Raw genomic sequence first — 18,688 nt, 5'->3', positions numbered from 1 at the left:
GAAAAGCAATAACAGGTGTTGGAGGAGTGGGACTGATTGTACATGTGGAAGTCAGGGCAGGTGCTGCACTCTGTGTGCCCATTAAAGCCCCCAAAGCACAGGATTTACCTCAGAAATTGGCAGAGGCAATAGACTTTTCCAAAGTGTGCTTGTCCAAAGCCTGGCAGCACGGCAGGAATCAGAATTTTAAAAACACACTAATTCTGACTGAACTCACACATTCGTGCCTATTGAAGTAGGCGAGATTACCCTGGGGGGAGCCAGTTACCTGCAGGATTTCAAAGACGAATGGATTGAATCCTGCAGAGAATAAATAGTATTTTCTGGTTTTTGGATGACATACTAATACCTGGGAGGAATTCAGACGAGTATTTACAAAACCTTGAGGAAATTCCAACATGTTATAAAGGTATGCTTTAAAGCGAACAAAAATAAGATTGTAAGCATGAGATTTTTTTTTTTCCCAGCTTCCTAAAACCAAGTTCCTTGCCTAAGTTTCAGGAGTAAAGGCTTTAAAAAGGAAAATAAAAACTATGGAGCATGCATAAGTGCCTCAGTGTTATCCAATTTCTGTTGTTTTTATCCATGTGAAAGGTTTCTTATAGAAATTCCAAATTATCATTGCTAATTAGGTTGCTGTTTTCCTGATAAAGGAAACATAAAATAGATGTGGAACATTAAAATAATTTTTTTTTTAAGGAAAAAAACCCAAGAGATCTATAGCATCGTATAATTTGAGGTCATTCAGGAGAACCTTAATCCACAATTTCCTGAGGGAAAATGGGCTGTTGCTTCATAAGACTCTCGCACTTAAGGAAATTACCAGTGATGTGCCTTTTAGATCATTATCAAAATCTGAAAATATGTCTACATTTTTTAAAGAAAACTTGCACTCCCATTTAGGAATTAATAAATTCTAGGAACATCTCTTGAAAAGTATCTTGATGTAGATAGAAAACCATTGGTAAAAAAGAGGGGTGACTAATTTACATTTTTTTGGGGCAGCAGGCAGTTTTGAGGATCAATACTTTTATTGTTTTAAATATTGTAAAATTCCCTGTGGACCATAAAACAAGTGTCCATCACATCCCTCCTTCCAGTCACCAACAAATTCAGCTGGAGACAGAGAAGAAAAGGTGATTTGCTGAGGGGAGTCCTGGATTTCTGTGTGTTTTTGAACAGCATCATCACAGGAGATATTCAAGATCCAGCACTTCACTGAGCAGCGTTAGCTGGACAGGAGATGCTGTTTTCCAGGAGGAGCAGCTCCAAGGAGCTTGTGAACATTTTTACCAGCAAAATTATCCCAGTAGCATTGTGGAGAAATAAGAAGGACTGAAAGAAGAAGCTCTTGGTGCAAATTTTGATCAGGGCACCTGAGGCCTCTGGAGCCTGCAGGAACAAGGGCAGGACGTGTTTCTCCCACTCTCTTTGGACTGCACCTCCTGTGTGGGGTCACCTGGACTTGCAGCACTGTTTTTATGGAGGATTTCTCTGAAAATCTCTTGCAAGACCTTCTGGGGGAGACAGTGGCCCCAGGAGCACTCAGTGTGATTCTGCCTTGCTCCATCCAAGTGCAAGTCCCTTTGGTTTTGTCCATTCTCTCCCCAGACCCAAGAGAAATGGGGTACTCCATATTTGAGTACAAACTTGTGTCCTGTGTTCAGTAACAGGGAGGAAAAGAAAACATTATTGTCCTCAGTTAATTGCTTCTTTGTGACAGGCACACTTCAAAGGCACTTTAGTCTCAAGTGCATCTTAGCAGAGAAAAACCCATATTACCGCTTTGAACCCCCACTATTTCCAGCCACGGAGCTGAATGAATTCCACATAACAGAATCTCCACGTGTGGATGTGGAATGTGAAATTATTTCGGGGTTTGGTTGGGGTTAGGTTTTTTGGTTTGTTTTGTTTTTTAAAGTACTGTTTTAATGAGGTGTTTAGTTTAGCACATTTGGCTCCTCCAAATTACCTCAAGGGGATTCATATGTTAACGAACTCCACAGCTGTTGTTTGTGAAACCAGCCTAGCACAAGCAGAGCATGTTGTGCAAAGATTTAAATGCTCTGCTGGAGAGGTCACTGCACTCCTTTGTCTGCTGTCAGTTATTAATAATGAGCCTACTACTTAATTTTAAACACTGGGTTAATTTTTTTCAGCATCGAATTTCAGAAACGAAACCAGGTGGGTTTGGTTTGGGATACAACGCCTGGGTCGGCAGAGGGAAGCTGCAATCAAAGGATGACCTCATTTTTGATGAAACATTTCGGGGTGGGGATGATTGGTGATGAAGTTTCAGGCTTTGGAGGTGGCCTGAAGAGGCTGCATTGAGCAGAGAGAACGTTTGCAATGATAATTGTTTTATAAACATGCCCCGATATGCTTCAAAAGCTTTAATTCTGGATTTCTTAAATTAGGCTGGCTTTGCTCCTGGCAAGCAATAAACTGTTTTCATTTTAGATGTCACTTTACATTTAAGGAAATTAATAACTGGGAAAGAAAAAAAATCCCGTTTGCTAAGTAAGGGCAGACAATTGGTTTATTTCAAGTATCCTGTTAAAATCCACAGCTCTCCTCGCTGGGTTTTAAGGGCCAGAGTGACAGAATTTATATGCTAGAAGAGTAATCCCAGTTCTTACCATCTCATCAGAAGCAGGATGTGCTTTTCCTGGAGCCCACCTGGCCACAACCCAGAGCTGGAAAATCCAGTGGGCAGCAGGTTGTTCAGAAAACATGGGTTAGGGGCTGCTGCTTCCCAGCCTGCTCCCACATAGCACAGTCCATGGCATTTGGGCTCGTAGATCATTTCATCATTTCAATATTTCGGTTTGATTTCCTCCATGTGCTTTATTACTGAAAATAATAAATGATTTAATAATGAATCATTAACATCAGAGCAGCCTCTGCTGGCTGGTGGAGACAGAGCTCTGATGCACATCCCCACAGGGGATTTCATTTGGACGGACCAGGCTTTATTCCCTCCCTCAAAGGTATCAGCATTTAAGTGCAAGGAATGATATTTTGCCTGGAATTTAGGCAGAATACAAAATAGATGTCCAACGGGAGCATTGCCAGATTCGTGCACTCCATATTGGATGAGATCAGGGCTTCTGTCAAACAAATGCAAATGTGGTGTGACTTTCTTGCACACAAAGCAAGAATTTCATCTGAGCCTCCATGACATGGCTCTGAAAACATAATTAAGCTCAGACAGCAGAATAAAACCTTTGCCTTCCTCAAGATAGAGAGATTACTAATTATTGTAAAGTGGGTTTTTTTGGTAAGTCAAGTTTTTGGAAAGATTTGGCATTGCTAGAAGAGCCCTTCTAGAAAGAGAATAATCCATGTCAAGTGAAAATACAATAATGCTTTCCCCTATTCCTTGTTTTGCTATTTTGCAGAGGGAAAACTGAGGCACAGTGTCCCTGAGAGCCCGTTCTCCCAAGTTAAAAAGCTTGGGAACAACATGGGATCAGTGCAAGTTAATTTTTAAGATTATGGGATACTTTCCATCCGATGCCACCTGAGAGGGACGGTTGGGATGACATTTAATGTCACCTACAGTGGCTGCTCAGCAAATGGTCCTGTGTCCTCGAGGCAGGGGGGTGAACTCAGCCCTTCATTTAACACAGGCCATTGAAAACCAGCCATGCACAGGCTTCTCACTTAAGCAGATGAGCTGGATGCAAACGGATAAACAGGATTGCTGATATTGTGTTCACCCTCTCCCATTTGCAAGCCCCATTTCCAAATGTCCACTGAATGGGCGTAGATGGAAAGGGGGAGAATTTTGCATGATTTTTATTGCTAACTCTGAATAATGGAAGTGCAGCAAATGCAGCATTTGGGCCATTCTTCGGACCCTGTGAACATTCAGTTCAAAAATATTTGTAACACAGTGAATACGAGGCTGTTCCCTTGCTCAGCATGGAATTAGAATGACTGCCAGTTGGGAATGAAGTCACCTTCCATTTCAGGATCTTTCAGTGAAAAAGGACGAGTTTTCCTGTGGATCTGGATTTGTCATGTGTGTTCCTGAGGAAATGTTAAGATACTGAATATTTCAGGAAGGTGGAAGGCTTGGAAATACATTTACATTTACAATGCACCCCAGCCCAAACCTCCAGAGAACAGCCCTTGTCCCCACTGTGACTTCGCTGTCTTCCAGGACGTGTCAGGATTTCCATAGGGAGCTAGGACTGGGAATGGGTCAGCAGAAACCACAGCACCCCAATACCTCCCCTTGTTCATTTATGGATTCCCCACAATATGTATTAAAAGAGATCAGAAATTCAGGAGGGGATGGATGGATGGATGGATGGATGGATGGATGGATGGATGGATGGATGGATGGATGGACAGCAGGTACTTGAGGTTCACTGATATTCCTAAAAGTAGAATCCCCTGACCAATATTTAAGTAACAAAATGAGATGTTCCTTTAATGAGTAATTCCAATTTTCTAGATATTTCTCAGATATTTCTAATAACAAAAAAACCAAGAATCTAATGACATGTGAAGATGTAGCAGGTCCCATGGAGGGTAACTTTGTCAAGTCTTTTGGAAAGGAAGACAAATAGTGATAAAGATGCAGACTCACCTCACTTGTGGCCATTTCACAGAGCAACAACACACACAGACATCTCCCCATTGATAAAAACCCCATTTATATAACCCTTGTTAGCCCCCTTTAAATGCTCCCTGACACATCCCCACTGATGCAGTGCCATTTCTGATAACAGCCCAACTCTTTTCCTGTATCAAAATGCACTCATTGTGCAGCAATTCAAAGACACGGCTCTTCCTCTTTATGAGCTCTGAAAATATCTCATTAAGAGTTTCACAAATTACCACCATCACTTCTGCTGACGCGCTCGTTCGTCCTCGGATCCAAAAAAATGCGGTTGACAACTTTAATGGAACAAAGCAGGGCTTTCCCAGGCTGTGATTCAGCACTCAAACACCTCGGTGTCATCTTGAGCTTGGAGGTTTGATGGAGCCAAGGTGTGAGGTGCCACTTGAGACAAGCGAGGGAAGCGTGGGGATGTTTTTCCTCCCCTCTCTCGGATCTACCGTTTCAGCACTCTTCACCATCTGGTGGAACACTTCAGAGAAGAAAACAGTTCTGCAATATCTAATTTTGCCATGTTTTTGGAACATCATTATAATGATCTTTGTGTCATTTAAGTGTGATTACTCGTCCTCCAAGGCTTTTCCTGTTTACGCTTAAATAGTACTGGAGCATGGCCAGATACGCTTGAAATGAAATGGTACAAAATACTACATTTTTATCATAAAGGCTTAAAAGCAACATTTACAATTAGGGGACTCAGCCTGTACTTTGCATTCCGGTAGGTTTTTTTGTTTTGATCTCATTGTAGTAGTAGATAAATAAAATTAATTAAGCAAGCGTAATTGCCGGTTAAATTTTACAAAATCCCGAAGAAATGGAAGGCCTAATTCAAAGTGGCGGTAATGGTGTAAATAATTAAGTCAAATTGTTTTCATTTTCATGCTGCATATTGTTTCCTTCAGCATGTAATGGTACAAGGCAAAGTGAACGCAGTGCTCGAACTAGACAAATAATGGATAAATTTATTCATAAATACTTTGTGGATTGTAATTAGAAGTTCACTGCTGCAGTGTCTATAGCACCAGTCTATTTTTTCCTTCAGTTTCTGTAAATATTTGTCTGGGTAAATTTGTGCTTTGAAGAATGTAGAGAGAAGGAGAATACATCACAAAAAGTGTTGCAAAATCATCTTTGCTGCTTGGTTTGAGTGGCATCCAGGGTCCCAGCAGCATGCAAGTTCTGTGTCCTTAGCATGGCCCAGGTGGTCCTGTGCCTGCAGCAGGCTGAGGGAGGCTGGGAGCTGGGTGTGAGATGAGTTTCCCTTCTCTCACTGCTTGGTGCCCCAAATAGAGCATTTCCAGCCAGGAGATACAAATTACCTGGGGGATCCTGCCAAAAAACCCACTGGACGTCAGGGCTGCAGTAGAGATTGCCTGGGCATGGGGCTGGGCACACACAGAGATGGTGCAGAGTAAACACACTGTGGGAGGAGAATGGAATTGTTTCTCTTCAGGGCTGGGGAACTTCTCCTCAATGAATTCTAGGGAGAGAATAATCCTTGTTTTGATAATCCAGGCTGGGTGGAAGCTCAGAAGATCCTTTGGGAGTCAGTACTCGCTGACCCCCAAGTCAGTAATCTTATGATTACTCTTCTCTGCAATGGCCTGTAGGTCTGAACAAAAAAAAAAAAAAAAAAATCACAGTTTTTAATGTGCTAATGATGCCCAGAATGGCTCTGAACACAGGGCAGCAACCCTGACAGGAGCATTTGGGCACAGCTCCCCATCAGCAGCTCCTGGGTGAAACCCGTTGCTGTAACCAGCCCTCAGCTCGCTCTCAGCATAGCACAAATTTATTAAAACAGCAGTTTGGAAAATTCAGGGACACAGAGGGCGAAACCTACAGGATAAATCTGCCATCCAGCACACTCTCAATGCATTCCCATTGAGTAAAATCAGGGATTGCCTTAGGATTACCTGCACTCCCTAAGGTTTGAGGGACCTTATTCTGCCCCAGTGCATCCACCTGAGTACTGTGAGTGTTGCTAACCCATGGAATGAGTGGCAGAAGAGACTGTGGCACTGCTCAGAGCTGGCACGTGCCAACACCTCAACCACCCGAGCACAGAGTGCAGCACCAGGCACTGCAAACAAATCCCTGCAGAGCTCTGCACGGGGGTCAAAAAGACTCCTCGAGTGTGCTGGTTCTTCCAGCTGGAGGGAGAGCTGAAAAATACCGTGGAGCTTTTGTTCACCTCTCGCTGCAGTGGAGCAGAGCTTCTGCATAGCACTACTGGCCTCTGCTGCCAGCATGGAGAGGAGGAGAGGAGAGAAGAGAGGCTTCCCACACCTCTGCCTCTCCGGAGGGCCTCCTGATCCCTGACTACGAGCTGCAGGAAAACCAATCTTTCATCTTTACCTTATTTTCATGCTTACAAATAAAGGTCAAGGCTCCCGTGCTGTAGCTGGCACTGAACGAGCTTTGAACAACCACCCTGAAATGTGATTGTAATTAGTTTCCTTTCAATCTTGATGTGAACAGTGATCTTAAAATGCCAGGACTGTAGCAGTGCATATGATTAACAAGCACACAGAAAGGCAGTCTATGGAAAAATATGGATAGAAATGAACAAAATGCAAATGTTGCACTGCTTTAAATTTTATTATCCTCCCAGCTCTTCATAAAATACTGTAGACATCGTTTGATTATATTTTTAGTCTAGGGAATTAATTTTTAACTAGGGAACTCGTTTCTGTCTTATGATTACTCTTCTCTGCAATGGCCTGTAGGTCTGAACTAAAAAAAAATCAGTTTTTATTGTGCTAATGATGCCCAGAACTCAAATTAATCTCACTTAGGTGTGTGCCATGCCATGCAATATGTGCCAGAGCTGCAGGCAACCTGTGCATCTTTTCATACCAGTGATTTCTGCAGGAGCCAGGTGTGAAGTCTGGCCAGGGGTAAGGCTGTGTCCTCACAGTGTCACCACCTGGGAGACTCCTTGGAGGTGGCTGATTCTGTGCAACCAGTGGAGGGGAAGGAAAAACAGAGCCAGTGATATTTCCTGGTCACTCCTCTGACTTCACTTCATTGTCTCAAGAGTAACTCACAGCAGAGCCCAGGGGAGGGTGAAGAGGAGTTCTGAGCACTGTGCTCTGGTCACATCCACTCACAGCCCCTGGTCCAGCTCCTGTCTGCACCCAGGGATGGGTGGGAGCTGCTCCCAGGCAGGCAGAAATTCCCTCACCCAGCCAAAAAAGGACTTCAGGGCTGCTCCTCTGTTGGAGCAGAAGGAATGAGAAGGAGAGAGAAACAGAAAAAATTACATAGGTAATATTTTGCTTGAGAAACTACCAAGCTGTATTTTCTACCTGGAAAAAAAAAGGTGGCTTTTTTGCAGCTGCCAAGTAAATTCACTTTGTCAAAACACAGGTCTTCAAAAAAAAATAAAAATCAGAAGAATAGAGCTAGGAGGCCATGGTGGAGGCACAGAGGAGATAAAACAGAGAAGACTCTTCAGAGGAGGAATGTGTTTTAACACTCTGCAGGTAACTGTGGCTCTCCTACCCTTCAGGCTGACTTGTCCTGCAGCATCCTGACCCAGACATGCAGCAGTGTGTCAACCCTGACATTGTTCTGGGAGCCAAAACTGCACTCCAACACCTACCCAAACCATGTTTATTCTCTTCTCCAAACAATTTCAACTCAGATACTCCTGCTTTAGAGTAGCATGATACCCTGATACAGCTGAGAGAGCCCTCACTCAGAGTTTGTGGTACCCAACACCTTGAGAGCACAGCTCTTGCTCAGTTACCTCATCCCACTGCCTTGGGCTCTCACTCTCCACACTGAAATCCACTTCAAATGGAGTGCTGAAAATCCAATTGTTTGCTGTCAAAAAGTTTCCATTTTGTGATGAAAGATGTGACCTTTCTTTTCGGAGTGATTAGTAAACATGAGGTAAAATGCAGGAGCACGCCAGTGTTAACTTGATACTGCCACAGGCTCTGTGCATCAAATATTTCTGCTTTATTCTGAACATCCTGTTAATGAGAAAAATATTCAAATCAAAGAAATGTGTTTCCTTCAATTCTCTTCACAATGCAATTTAAAGCTTCAGAATAGCATGCTCAATTATGTCTGTCTTATTCCTAAGTTGGTGGGGGGAAGCATCAGAAAATTATTAAGTAAACCTCTTTAAACTGTTAAGCAACATCCAGTATTAATTTTTTAATCACTCCTTTATTATTTTTCATCATGTAAGAAATGAATAGCATGCTTACTCAAAGGATTTCTTTTACAAAACTCTTGGAACACCAAATTCAAAGTCAGGCAGACTCCAAAGGCACAATGCCTTGGGAGATGGGCAGAAACCTTTCCTTAAAAACTGCTGGAGAGGCTGCTGTGACCAGGAGCAAGGAGCAGCATTTTTTCACATGTTCTGGCACTTCATGGATGTCTGGTAGAGGCTCACCTCCAGACTGAGCAGCAGGGATGTGCCAGTGCTGCAGAGCCAGCAGCAGGTGGGGGCTCCTCGATGCTCAGCAGCTCCCCAGGGTGGGCGTGGGCCCTTTGGGCATTGGGTTTGTTTCACCCAGAGCTGGTACTTCCCCTCAGATAGGGATTTATTCATCCCAGCTCCCCTGGGCTGCTGGGCAAGCCTCCCACGCTGCCATCCCACACTGCATTCCAGGGAATCTCGCCAAACCAGGGCTTCCCCTCCTGGGGCTCCGCTGTGATTCCCTGTGGGGTCACCAGCCCACACCCAGCCCATGGACACGGCAGCAGGAGCTGAGATTGCTGAGGCACCCACCCAGCCATGCCCACATCTCCAGGAGACTGCCCTGAGGAGGCCAGGACACTCCTGAGGCTTCCAGGGAAGAGTGAACACCATCAGCACAAACCCAGTGAGAGCAGGGGCTCACCCAGGAGTGTTTTGGGGGCATGCAAAGCAGGTCTGCTTCCCAAATCTTCCAAGAGCCATGAGGAATTAATTTCTCAAATATAATACATGCTTCTAGTATCAGCTAAGATGGCACATACCAAAGGAAACAGATGGTCAGTGTTGTTGCTTTCTCCTTCTTTGCACGTGTTGAATTTTCCATATTGACTCTGCGTAGGTTGCATTATCCATAGGCTGGATTTTAGGAAAGGTTCTTCCCCAGAGGGTGCTGAGCACTGCCCAAGCTCCCCAGGGAATGGTCCCAGCCCTGAGGCTGCCAGAGCTCCAGGAGCATTTGGGCCACACTCTCAGGGATGCACAGGGTGGGATTGTTGGTGTGTCTGTGCAGGGCATGATCCCTGTGAGTCCCTTCCAACCCAGGATATTCCATGATTCTCTAATAGCTTTTTTCCCTCAGCATCCTTTGGGCAGAGTGCTGAGACCACCCACAGGAGGCTGGGGACATTTCAGCCGTGAAATGAGCCTGTGTATTCCCCAGGTGCACCCTCCATCATCAGCATTACTGCTGGCATTTACTGCCATGGCCATAAAATGCATCTGCACAGAGGTTGTGAACTGCTGATGGGACACTGAACCACGAATGCCTGACTGAGAAGAGTCTTGAAAATTCCCTCTGGAAGTCTGGGAGGACAAAGGACCATGGATGCTATGAACTGCTGACACAATAAAAACTTTTTTTTCTTTTCAGAATCCTGCAAACTATTGGTTGTCTTGTTCCTCATAAGAAGGAGAAGCTTCAAGTCCACGTGTAAATTTGTTCACACTTCAGCAGCCAGATTTTCCTGGACTACCTTCACCAGCATCCCTGAAACCCTCTTTAACACCTGGAATGAGGATCTCTCATCCTAATTTCTGCCAGGACAAATTGTGCCCAAACACACAGTTCTGCAGCTGTCTAAGTCTGGCCTAGGGGTTGGAAATTGCCATCCAGGTCAGGGCTGATAATTATAAAAATCCATCTATGGCAAGTTCTGCACCTCAGCTGCCTGGCTTATATCTGATTTTTTGTCTCCATGAACACGCACTTATTTCCTAAACCTTTTTTTTAGAAGTATTACCATAAAACAGTTCCTTCAAGAGCAATAACAAAATCCCATATTTTCAAGTCCATCAAAAAGATTTTGTCACACTGCAAAATAGAGGTGTCTTCAGAGATAAACCTCTTGCTCCCTAAAACAGTCCCTCTCTAAACATAAATACAGAGTCCAAACACCTTCTCATGTAGTTCACAATTCATCTCATATAAAAACTGTTTACAGCAATTCCATCAGCTGTCAGTTGACAGCACTTCTGTACCAAGTATGTGATTAATCCCTCATGTGAAAGTCATGAGTTATGCCAAAATAAATGACAACCAACCTGTCTCACTACTCACAGCAGGGAGGAAATGCTGAGAAAGAGGAGCTGGGCACAGCAAAACCGTCGGCAGGACGAGGACCAGGTACAGCACAAGAAACTTTCAGATTTCCTCTGGATGCTGTTCCTCAGTGAATTCAGATCCATCTGTCAGCCTCATTTGGGACCACGCTCCCTGATTCGAGCTGATGGCAAGGATCTGAGTCAAATAAGTGAATATTTTTGCTAAATGTTGTCTGTCACATCCTGTTAGTCCCGCTGGGCTCCCCGCCATACGATGTGGTGTAACGTCGCATGATGCAGCAGGGATGATTTCATGTGACATGACAGAGCAACATTGCTGCAGCTTTTGGAATAAACACCTGCTTTTAGCAGTTATTTCATCTGCTGGAAGTGGTTTCCTAAAACAGATAACCTGGGTCCTGTTACACTGCACTTTGCTCTTTGTATATCTCTGATACCTTCCATAATGCTTCAGTCATTTTCTTTTATTCCATAAGCTATGTTACCTTATAGGGTTGGGTTTTCATGGTTTTTCTTTTCAGAAGAAGTTAAAAATAAACTTTAAAAAACTGGGAGAAAAGGTACTCTAAACCATGATGGAGACACATGGAAAAAGTTCTTATTACGGAAGGAAAACACTGACTCTATTAACAGCAAAGAACATATTTACCCACAGGTAAAAATAATAACAGGAACAAAGTTTAGAAGACTTGTTTTTCCTTCAGAAACTTCAGCAGAATGTTATAAGTGAAATCTGGGTAAAAATCTTCTCTCCTTGGAGAAATACGGACACAGAAAAGGCAAACATTTAACTGTTGATTTTGTACTTGCAGATGTAGGTTTTATGAATGGGAACATTTGCAATTTAAAAAAAAAAGCCAAGGTTTGGGTCACCCTTTCTAGAATTCTGTTTCATTATCCTTGACCTGACTGACAGAAATATTAGCAGTGGGGAATAAAACTGCTGGTTTAGTTATTTAAAAACTGAAGTAATTTATTCATCTTGAATAGATTCTCTCCTTCCAAAAATCCTTCCATCTGCATGTGAATGCATGAGAGCTAATTAAATTGGCAGCCATGGCTCTGTACTTCTCATTTGGAGGACCTTCATCTCAAGCTAGAAGAGCTTCATCCTCCAGGACCTTGTTAGAGAAGAGGGAAAGGGAATCAAACACAAGTGCAAAGTTCAAAACAGGCATGGATTTCAGAAAAAAAAAACAAACCCAAAATAATTAAATTTGGGGCCCCAGTCTTCTCAAAGGGAATAAAACTGGTCCCATGAAGCTCCAGAGATGGTTTCTGTACGCTGGAGCTGGCAGAGTGATTTGGAATGTTCTTTGTGTACCTGGCACTTGTGATGGAAAAGCCACAAAGTCACTGGGCCCCTGTCAGGATTCCACCTGTCCTTCCTACCCCTTGTCCAGGACAAGATGCCACCTTGCTGCATGGCAGGTAGGCCTAGAATTAAATTTTGGAGAGGCATCACAAATCTTGCCCTTTGATAAGACAAGTGGAAATGGCCCCAAATTGCACCAGAGGAGAGGGGTGAGATATTGGGAAAAAAGTTTCTTTAGAAAAAGGGTTGTCCAGCCCCAGCACTGGTGGAATAACCACCCCTGGAAGGATTTAATAGATGTGTGGAAGTGGCATTTCAGGACTGGGTTCAGTGGTGGCCTTGGCAGTGCTGGACTTGGACTTCTTGATGGGTCTCTGCTAAAAAAATCCCTGATTCTGTAATTCCATGGTTCCATGAAACATGGGCTGCGCTTCTAGTCAGCAAGGAGGAGAGGGCCTTGAGCCCTGCAAGGAGGGAGGAAAAGGTTGATTATTGTAGCAAATGTGTACTCCCACGGGGACTGTGCTGCTGTGTCACCCTGTGGTGGCCCTGGGGACCCCAGGGTCCCTCCCTGAGCTCAGGCAGCCCTGGCAGGCAGCAGATCAGGGCTCCTCGCTGGAAACAGGAGCCACACTGGGATGCATTTTCTCCAAATGCAAAGCACCTTTTGACCTTCAGTAAAAATTAAACACTCGGAGGGATTGGGCAAAGCAGATTTTAATTTATAATAAATCAAGGCCGCCGTTGCCTCTCTCTGTACAAAGGCCCCGAAGAGCTCCCGTGCTACGCGAGCCCTGCGAGCTGGCAATGTATTTTAATGTATTTATTTGATGATGCATTCATTCTTTCATTCATTCATCTATTCAGTCATTCATTCAGACACTTGTTCATTCATCCCTGTCCCTTTGCAGGAAGAGAACATAAGCCAGCAGTGGCATACTTCTTCACTGTCCTGATTTACAGCCACGGCTCTGAGTTGGTATCAATAAATCTCTTTGGCCCTCCTCAATCCAGCATTATCCCTCATTAGTGACTGGGATTTTAAAAAAGGGATTAAAAATAATATCAGATTATAAATAGATGGGAAGATATGTGTATTGGTTGCAGTGGTTTGATTAAAGTGCTGGGTTGCTGATGGTTTTTTTCTCTTTTATTTAAGATCTCTGATATTCACAGCTCTCTGGACCTTGCAATTATTTTCACAAACAGTCCCTGATGTTTTATTAACTGTCCCAATAATTTTATCTATCAGTGATGGATAATAAGGTCCCCACTGCCCTCCCAGTGGTTGTTGATGTTGAGGGGAGCTCTGCTGATGCTGGCTCTCACCTCTACCTTCTTTGCCTGTGGGAGATTTTTGGTGTTTTCTGGCTCAGGGAAATATTTATTTAAAATTATTTAAAAATAACCTTTGTGGGGCCATCCCAGCTCTGGCTGTGAGACTGTGTGGGTTGTGTCTAGAATTGCTTCCCCATCACTGCTCTTCTCAGCCCAAACATGCACATTTTATCTGCTTCTCAGTATGCCTTAAACATGGGAATATTTTCTCTGAGGAGGGCTGAACTGAAGGGGAACTACTCTTCGAGTTGGGATTACTCACCCTCTAATAGCTGCTGGAACAATTTTTCTCCCATATCTCTGAAATACCCTTAATTAATCTTGCTGACAACTTGCAACATAATTGTGTCCCTAAACTGTTAACCTTGAAAAATATTTGACAGTGTATTACCATCTCAGAAACTTGTTATCACAGGGAATAGAGTAAATCCATAAATATCTGGGTTTCTCTCGAAAGTCACAGAATAATTCTTTGTTGTCAGTCTTTTTTTTTTTTTTTTTTTCTTGTCCCCTTAGTTTTATTTCTGACCTGGTGGTGGGAGATGCAGGAGAGAAAGAGGGCAGGTTAGGAAAAACAAACCAACAGCAGTCTGGAAGAAAAGGTGGTTATATATTATGCATAACATAGTGGTTTTTGTACAAAGGAGCTGTCCCTTGCATTTCTTCCTCATTTGCATGTCTTCAGGGCACCAGAGGACAGAGACACTGGATGGCACCAGCTGCCATCTGCAATCGGGTCACAACTGGTGCCTGGTAAACCAAACAGACAAAAACACAACCCTGCAGTCCAAGGAGTGCAGAGCCCGGGCTGGCCCATCCACACAGCTGCTGCTCCCCAAATATACAGCTCCTGCTGAAGCCTTCAGTTTTGGCTGTCATAGTTTCCAGATTCTGCACTGCCTTAGTGTGTGACTCTGAATCCACACCCAGTGCCAGCAGCTCTCCTCTCGGCTCAGGCACACAGAACAATCCTTTTCCATCCCAGAACCAAGGACACCGCTGCAGCTTCAGCCCCAAAAGTGCAAACAGCAGGGGATGGAGGAGAGAAATCTGGGAGAGTGGGAGTGCAGGACCTGGGGCTGGAATTGGACAATGAACCCAACATGGAAATGGACCAAAACTTATAAAAGGGTGAAAACTCCTGACTTGGGGTCCGTCTTGGATCCATCCTGGGTGTAGCCTCAGCCAGGCTCTTGTGCTGCCCAAGGTTCATCCTTTTAATAAATCCCTGCTTTATTCCTTTAACCCTGCCCAGCCTCTGTTCCAGGCAGCCTCTCCAGGCATCACTGCTTGGAGGGAATGACAAAGTCCCCCAGGCTGACACCGTGCCCAAGTGCCACATTCACTGGGGCTGGGACACCCAGAGGGGTGAGGCACCTGCCCTGCCCTGCCACCAGTGACCTCAGGAAAGCTACGGCACTCCTGGACACCTGGGTAACTTCAATTAAAATCATTAACAATTCTTCTGTTTGGTACAAGCTCGGGAGCTCTGTTCTGTTTAACAGCTGATGGTAACAGTGATGGGCCTCTCCCAGGCCTGTCTGCTGTTCTTACTACGCTGCCATTTGAAATCACCAGGCAAAAAAAAATAATCAGGAGCTTAAAAAAGCTAAAGCAGACAGGCTGTTTCAGATTATTTCAGTATGTGTGCTCGCTGCACCAGCCAAATGTTCCCGTTAAAGCCATAGACTGATTTTCCCCCTGAAAATCAGGTTATAAACAAAAGGATTAGACAGAGACCAACCCAGGCAGAGAATTTAGATCTGGGTTCAAATATGAGCTGGAAATGACGGAAACGCTTTGGTTTGAGGCCTTTTCTATTTTAATAATAGTTATTTCCAAATATATGTATCCTTTATGTATTTTTATATCAGGGATTAACTGTGTATCTTGGGAGAAAACAGAAAAGGAGATCATTATTTTACAATTCAGTTTGGAGGAGTTGGACAGTTGGGATCGGTAGGGAGAACAAGCACAGCTGCATTTCTTATAATTTTCCCATTAGAATATACTACTTTCCACACTGCTGCTCCCTCATTTTTGGTGTGTTTGTAGGTATTATTCCCATTTTTGGATCTAGCAGCCCAGAAACATGAAAAGAAGGAGTCTGGTTTTCACTAAAGGAACACTTTCTCACTTAATTCGAACACTCATTCAGTTTGTATTTGCTAATCTTCATATCAAATTTTTAACAAAACAAAAACATGCAGCTAAATGACATGTTTGCGATGTTGCAATGTGCATTCCCAAAAAAAGAAACTCAATATATATAATATATTTATAAAACAGTACCTAAAAGGGTTCCAAGAGAGATTTTGGGCAAGGGCCTGGAGGGACAGGACAAGGGGAAATGGTTTCCTATTGGCAAAGGGCAGGATTAAGGGATATCGGGAAGGAATTCTTCCCTGTGAGGGTGGGGAGGCCCTGGGATGGAATTCCCAGAGAAGCCGTGGCTGCCCCTGGATCCCTGGGAGTGTCCAAGGCCACTTGTATTCCCGGGACAGTGGAAGGTGTCCTTTATGAAGTGCTGGATTTCCTCCTCAAGGGAAAGATTTGTTTGGCTCACTCCTTTTCACACACAAGAACACTTAAAAAGAGGTTTTTACTTCTCACTAAACAAAAGTACTAAAAAGAAAAAGAAAAACCCCTGGAAAAGCTTTCCAGATGTTTTTACTCATTTAAATTAGCTTGTTCTAACGAGAGCAATTCCATCGGCAGCACCACACCAATCCAACCAATTTATTCACCCCAGGAACATCTTTATCCCAGGAATCTGTCACTCTGCAATTCCAGCTCCTTTGGGAGGGTTTAGGTTTTTGCACAGTTCTGTTTGTCCTACACGTGCCACAGCTGCCTATTGAAGCACCAGCAAAAGCAAAATCTTTGGGGAATTCCCAACAATGAAGTTGAAATCTCTTTCCTGGTTAGTATTCAGCCACACTGTAATACTTAGCAGACATTTTCCCTTCTCCCAGTTTTCAATAGGCTGCATTTATCAGCATGGAGTAGCAATCAACATGTATTTGCTCATGTATTTATAAAAGTCAGCTGTGTGCTTCCACGTTATTTCAATTCTGCCTTTAAAACCCCTTTGCTTTGTTTGTCTTCAGCAGGAAAATTCTGGGTAGATTTGATGTGTGTGTAGTTGGTGTGCAATAAATCCACGAGTATTAGCACAGGTATTTCATTAATAGCTAAAGTGAATTATTTATCTAGCCCCTTGTTCCATTCCCAGATTTATTTAATATTGGCATTATAGTATTAGATAAGCTATCTTTAAAAGAAAAAAAAAAGGATTGTTATTTGTGTCTCTGCACTTAAAATGACAGTTTCCTACTGGGAGATAAATTCTAATACCACTGGATTCTTGAGAAAATCATATATTCTGCAAAGCTCTGAAGGTGATCTGAGATAATTAAGCTGGGAATGGACAGCATTTCTAAAACTGTAAGGAAGAACCTTTCTGGATCAAAATGAGCAGAACAACCATGATTTACCCTCAGTGACCAAATCACTGATGTGATTGTTTTGTCCCTCCAGCCATATTTTTCCAAAGTAAAAAATGCAAAAAATGCCCTATCCTTGAGGAAAGCCTCGAGGAATTTGATTTTGAGAAGCCACAATTTGATTTTTTTAGTGCTGCTTTTCTCAACCACTTGATTGCAGCTCCAAAGGGTTTTGAAAGGCAATTAGAAGACACAAGGCTTTTAAAATCTTATTACCTACCAAAATAAAATAAAAAGGCCAGCTCCTACTCCCCCATTCCACTTATGCCACAATCCCCCAAAGTCCCACCACCAACCTTCCCAAACACACCCAACTGCACCACAGAATGGGGAATTATGGTCACAGACTGAGGGGAATTGATTTTACTGGAAATGGAAGGGGGTCTTAAGCAAATTATACAAGAAATAAAGGCCCACTTGGCTGAAAAGAGTGAAAAATATTGGAGTAGTCATGCACAAATGTGTAAATTATGCACTGATTTATCTCCACTCTTTATCTCATTGGGTTGTCTCATCAAATAGTTAAAATACTGACTATTCCAGACATTTATACCAAGCCACAAACTCTTTTTTTTTAAATAATATCCAGTTCAGAAGAGCACTTTGGCACTTGCCTGGACCCCACTGTCTCCAGCTTAATGGGCATTAAGTGTCCCAGTTGAGTTTCTGGAATAAAACCCATTGATCTGTGTCAGTCAGGATCCTGAAAACTGAAGACCTGAGGTTTCAAATCCCAATCTGCTCATATGCATTAAAATAAGCTGGAAGTCTTCACTGGACTTGGGCTCAGGCTCTGACAGCCCCAACTCCAGCTAAAATTAATTCAAGTAAACCTCAAAATAAAACTGAATATTTCCCTGGCAAGACAAAAAAACTGAGGTGATGATTATGATATTGTTGTTATTATTTTCATTTATCATTATTTTTGTTGTTATTATTGTTGTTGATATCATTGTTACATAATCCTTTCTCTCTGTTAAGTGGAATATCCATCCTGCAGCAGCAGTTGGGGATTTCTGTTTCACAAATCAAACCCCAAATGCAGTGAAATGGAGCTGGTGAGAGCTCAGGAAAATGATTCAGAGTTGAATGGATTCATTCAGGATGCTTTCCCTGTTTGCTGGCAATATGGAACACATGGAGATCAGCTGAGCTATAATTATAAGACAACATCAAGAATGGTCTAAAATTTCCTGTGGCAAACACCCCAAGGAAGGGAAAGATCCTTTTGGGGACCACAAGTAGGATAAATGGGATTAGAGGGGAAATGGGATTGGATATTAAGAATATTTTCCCAGCAGCACAATCAGCTAAACTGAAATAGTTCCCAGGGAAAGGAACAGAAATGGGGCTATTTGGGGTCTCTGATGTTGGAAACACAGAGTGGAGAACAATTTTACCTCTGCCCAGAGGTGTGGGGGCACCCTAGACCAACCTCACTGAATCCCTGGCCTTTCCAGCTGCCTGGGTTATTTGCAAGGAGTATGGATCAGATCCCTCATTCCTGCACTGTGATACCTCCATTCTCCATGGCAGATCACAGCAGGTGTGCAGAATTAATGAGACAACCATCATTAAATTTAAATTAATTTCTCTTTTTCAGATCTAGAAAA

At 43.2% G+C, this 18,688-nt stretch overlaps 2 long non-coding RNA genes across 2 annotated transcripts in view; one reads left to right on the top strand and one right to left on the bottom strand.

Annotated features, from left to right (window-relative positions):
• Positions 1–2,521: 2,521 nt before the first annotated feature.
• The window catches only part of LOC135278594 (uncharacterized), a 41,598-nt gene continuing 25,431 nt past the window's right edge, over positions 2,522–18,688 (bottom strand). Inside the window, exons 2-4 of the long non-coding RNA XR_010346047.1 lie at positions 10,896–11,091; positions 8,388–8,616; positions 2,522–6,245 (exon numbers count right to left, since the gene is read on the bottom strand). This is a non-coding gene — a long non-coding RNA (uncharacterized LOC135278594). The remainder of the gene's footprint in view (positions 6,246–8,387; positions 8,617–10,895; positions 11,092–18,688) is intronic.
• Positions 7,817–10,517, top strand: LOC135278595 (uncharacterized). Its single transcript, XR_010346048.1, has 2 exons — positions 7,817–8,121; positions 10,015–10,517. It is a non-coding gene; the product is annotated as an uncharacterized LOC135278595 (long non-coding RNA).

Source organism: Passer domesticus, chromosome 11 (genome assembly GCF_036417665.1).
Source record: "Passer domesticus isolate bPasDom1 chromosome 11, bPasDom1.hap1, whole genome shotgun sequence".
Taxonomy (NCBI): domain Eukaryota; kingdom Metazoa; phylum Chordata; class Aves; order Passeriformes; family Passeridae; genus Passer; species Passer domesticus.
This window is presented reverse-complemented; position numbering and strand designations above follow the sequence as displayed.